The sequence below is a fragment of the Pinus tabuliformis genome, chromosome 7 (genome assembly GCF_031772625.1).
Source record: "Pinus tabuliformis cultivar Carrire ecotype Pingquan chromosome 7, CPIR1, whole genome shotgun sequence".
Taxonomy (NCBI): Eukaryota; Viridiplantae; Streptophyta; class Pinopsida; order Pinales; family Pinaceae; genus Pinus; species Pinus tabuliformis.
The window spans coordinates 533,590,147-533,595,013 of NC_142293.1; the positions used below are offsets into that span (position 1 = coordinate 533,590,147).

Genomic DNA, 4,867 nt, shown 5'->3' on the forward strand with positions numbered 1-4,867 from the left:
TTGTAATTATTGATAGTGGTTTAAGGATTGTATTAATATTTAGCCTATTCTTTTTTGGAGATGAAGTTTCATTAAAAAAAAAAAATCTAAAGAGATAGAGTTTTAGCTTGATAAATATGGAAAAAAAATTGTTAAATAATGCCTCTAGTGTATATCAATTATATTAACACTGCATTGGTTACACAACACTACGTTCGTCATACTAGCACTAGTATACTGGATTTTTAATTTGATCAAATTCAAACAACATTTATGGCCAGTAGACAACTTTAGCCAAAAATATAGGTTCTCGAGGTTTACCCATGATGAGTATGGCGAAAAACTTGCTGAAGCGACCTCTACACTGTTCCCGTACGATTATTAAGTATTATTTACCGATGGTCGACGGTTTTTCCAAAAGTTATACGTGGACGAAGATAAGCGGCGGCTGAACACAGAGATTGCGATTGAGGTTCAGCACCTTATTACGCGACGCCTCTGCGACATCAACGGTTGAAGCTTCATAAAGGAGAAAAGCGTCCTTTCAACTACTTGTTTCAGTTTTACGTGAATCGCATCCATACTCAACGTCGATTATTTTAATGGGATCGCTGTACATTTACACCTGAAGCTACGAAGATCTAGTTTTCATTCGAAGATTGTAAATTTCTCTATAAATCTTCTCTTAAATCAAATTACTCAAACACCAGTGAGCAATCAGGGAGTACTCGTCTGATTCATAGAAGAATACTGTAATTCAATGACAATGGCGTTCCGGGTATTAGGTGAACCACCATTAATTATGGTTATCCTGGTGGGGTATCTCAGTGTGAATGTAGCTGGATGGACTGCTGCTCATGCCACCTTTTATGGTGGAAGCGATGCATCTCAAACAATGGGTAACTGAATCTTAATATTATAAACTCTCTGACATGCTGCAGCATCATTATAGTCGCGGCTACTATATATTGTTTCAGCTAATTGTTATCATTTAATTAGAAACTGACCACTATGATCATCTGCTTGTATTGCAGGAGGTGCATGTGGGTATGGGAATTTGTATAGCAGTGGTTATGGCACCAACACTGCTGCCCTCAGTACTGCTTTGTTCAATGATGGCCAGATTTGTGGAGCATGTTTTCAGATCAAGTGTGACGCCTCTAAAGTCCCTCAATGGTGTCTGCCCGGAAACAGATCGATTATCGTCACTGCAACCAATTTCTGCCCCCCGAATAACGCCTTGCCCAATGACAATGGAGGGTGGTGCAACGTACCACTTCAGCATTTTGACATGTCACAGCCTGCCTTCTTGCAGATTGCTCAATACAAGGCCGGCATAGTGCCTGTTCTCTACAGAAGGTATGTAGGTCATAATTTACCACTGCCCCAACGCACACTTTCAATTATGAAATTTCCATCGTGTGTTTTTCGATTAGATCTGTCACATATATTGTAATTGAACTGCATGATTTTAACGGAATCGATGCAGGGTCCCATGCAAGAAGAAGGGAGGAATACAGTTCACAATAAATGGGCGTGACTACTTTGAGCTGGTTTTGATAAGTAATGTTGGGGGAAGAGGTGACGTGAAGGCAGCGTGGATAAAAGGGTCAAACAGTACCAAATGGGAACCCATGAAGAGAAACTGGGGAGCGAACTGGCAAAGCAATTCTTATCTGAATGGACAGAGTTTATCTTTCAGAGTGACCATAAGCAGTGGAAAAACGCTCACCATGTACAATGTAACCCCAGCTGATTGGCAATTTGGACAAACATTCGCTACGTCTCAACAGTTTAAATGAATGGCGTTCACTGCTATTTGGGGATTGGGTTAAACAATTCTGATCGAATTCAGAGCATTATTCTAATAAAATGTTGATGGTTGCAAGCATTAACGTTTCCCGTACTGATCCTCTCATATTATCACTGTAAATCGCGTTGGTTATAAACCGTACCATTTAGTATATCGAGTTTTCGTAGAATGTCTAGGTGGATGTGGAGAAGCTTAGCCCGAAGAAATTTAATTTGCTTTCTTCCTATCTGTTGAGTTATCTGGGATGTTTTATAATTTTTATTCGTTGAATTCTGTTTCAATTGCTTATAATTTGCTCTTAATGAATGTTAAAGCGTTCGTTGTTTTCTGTTTCAATTGTTTATAATTTGCTTTTAATGAAGGTTAAAATGTTTTTAATGGTGTTTATTTTATGATCTTGAATAAATGTTATATAAGTTGAATCTAAAATATTAAAAATAATTCGACTATTATGTAATATGTTTTTAAGAAAAAAATTAATTGGAGTTAGGACTTTGTTGTCTTAAAAATATATGCTTTTTATTTGGATTTAGTTTTTTCATGTGATTAATGCAATTCCTTTATGTAACCTATTGATGTTTTAGTTATATAAATAATCTATGAAAACATGTATATTATAAAAAATAACAAATATTAGGAAAAGATATATATTATAAAAAGTTATAATTATACTCTTTGTATATAAGTAATTACTATTTTTATAAATAATTTGATTAAAAATTAATCATTGCAGTTAATTATATTGTATTTTAAAATAAGATTTCTAAAATAGTAATTAAATTAGCTCATTTTTTTTTTTTTTTTTGGCTTGTTAAGACTAACCTACACACCCACGGGGGATTTGAACCGGTGACCTATCGCAAAGAGTGACTTAGCAGCGCACCCATTCACCGTCAATCCAAAGCCCTGTGGGCTATTTAATTATCCCATTAATAGGTATATAGTTGAGAATTATCTCACACTATCGTCTTGTATTTTTCATCTTCTCTTTTTCAATTAAATTAATGCAATATTTTCTTCCCAATAACATATAGCCTTAACCATTTGTCTTTCCCCATTTCCTTTTCCCTAACCACATTCTCCTTCCACACGTCCTGCCCCTTTACTCTTGGTTAATCACTAGTTCTCCTGGTCTCCACAACCTATCACGACAACATTTACTTTCATCTGCCATGTATTATTTCAAGTAAATGTCCATTTGTTGTTTCTATCTTCATCTTTTCGATTTCTCTCCATTATTGTTGGATAGGTATGCTCGACTCACTCAACTGATCATCACTCTATTGCTTCAGGTGTCTTCCATTCCGAACACAGTGAGAGTACCACTTTCAATGGCGCTTTGTTAAGTAATAAGCTCCCCCCACTATTACAGAATAGTCTAGGGTTTGACAAGAGTGTTTTGATGCACATGGAGATAAATATGAATGTAGCAATGGATATTTACATAATAAAGGGTGCCTTTTTTTGTGTTTTGCAATTGCATAGGCAACTATCGTATCGAATCGAAGTAGACACCAAGTTTGAAGCTAGGGCTACAAATTATGTTGATAGACAAAGCTCAGCCAAGCAACCTATTTCACTAGCTGTCGAGAGCCTTCGTGGCGTTCCTGGAACACGATCTGCTAGATTCGGCCATGGTTTTCTTTCAGAGGAAAACAATGTTATAAAGAGAGGAAGAGAAACTGCCACTGGTAGTTAATTGAGGCAAAATTTTGGGTACTAACTAGCTTGTGCAAAATTGTAAAAGAGTGAGATCGAAGTTATCCTGAGGTTCTATGATTAAGTATCCAGATTTTTTCTGGTAGGTATTCTCGGATTTCCTTATCTAAATAGTTTCTGCAGTGGTATGTTTCCCTGAATGAGATTCACTTTAATCGTAAGCTCGTCACATTTAGGTTATAAGTGGTTTATTATGATTGAATTAATGACTATTTTAATGCAATTTAGGTTATTTTTCCCTCTTAACAAGATTCGTTCATTATAAGATGATTCTGGATATCATTCTAAACACGAATATCTAGCTAATGTTAACTAGCTCACCATTGATGATACTAGTTGTCTATACATTACTACTAGCTCATCATTGATGATACTAGTTGTCTATACATTACTACTAGCTCATCATTGATGATACTAGTTGTCTATACATTACTATAATAATTGACCCCTTTCTAACAAGATCCATCAAAGAGATAATTAAAAGAATATGTGACAAAGAAAAATGACTTTGTTCAACAGATATATTGGGTATTTATATTTATAATTATTTGTTATAAATAGTATAAGTTCATCTTAAGTATCCATGTAACATAAATTAAGAGGATCAAATTTTTTAGTTGTAAAATTATTTTAGAGTATAAAATACAATGTTCATTGTTTAGATTTGTATTTTTGAATACTATATAGAGTATATAACTTAAAACCGTAAGTCTAAAAAATATTTGTTGGATTTTTACAAAATAACATATACCAAAAAAAACCAAATTGTAAAATACCAAGACTATTTGTATTGTTTTAACCATTTTTTTCAATAAATTTATATAATATATTTTTTTTTTATATATATATATATATATATATATATATATATATATATATATAATTGACATTAAAATATTTTACATCATGCATGTGCATCGATCCATTTATCAGTGCACATTAAAATGATTTATTTCTATTTTTATTTTTATTATAATATTTTATTATTTACAATATTAAAATATTTTATTTTAACATTTTTCTTGTATATATAGATATATATGAAGTTGACATAGACATAAATGAGTTCACATTAGCTCTCAAGACAAGCAGGGAAAGCCCAGCCCAACAACAAAAAAGTGAACTCAACAACCCCTCAAGCATCGATAGTTATGAGGTTTCGAATAACGCAAAAAATAAATCTTCATTTAATAGCAAAGCAGATCTCCTAGATCAAACTTCTTCTTCGACTATCTCCAAAAGGATGAACACAACAGATCGCAAAGCTAAGACACGAAAGTCCCAAGAACCAAAAGAGATGAATGAGACACAAGATAAAGAAAGTTGGAAGACTGTAGAGAAGGAAAAGAAAGCTAC

The 4,867-nt window shown here is 33.7% G+C and overlaps 1 pseudogene; it reads left to right on the plus strand.

Annotated features, from left to right (window-relative positions):
- Positions 1-745: 745 nt before the first annotated feature.
- LOC149248415 (putative expansin-A17 pseudogene) lies at positions 746-1,781 on the plus strand (annotated as a pseudogene).
- Positions 1,782-4,867: the final 3,086 nt, after the last annotated feature.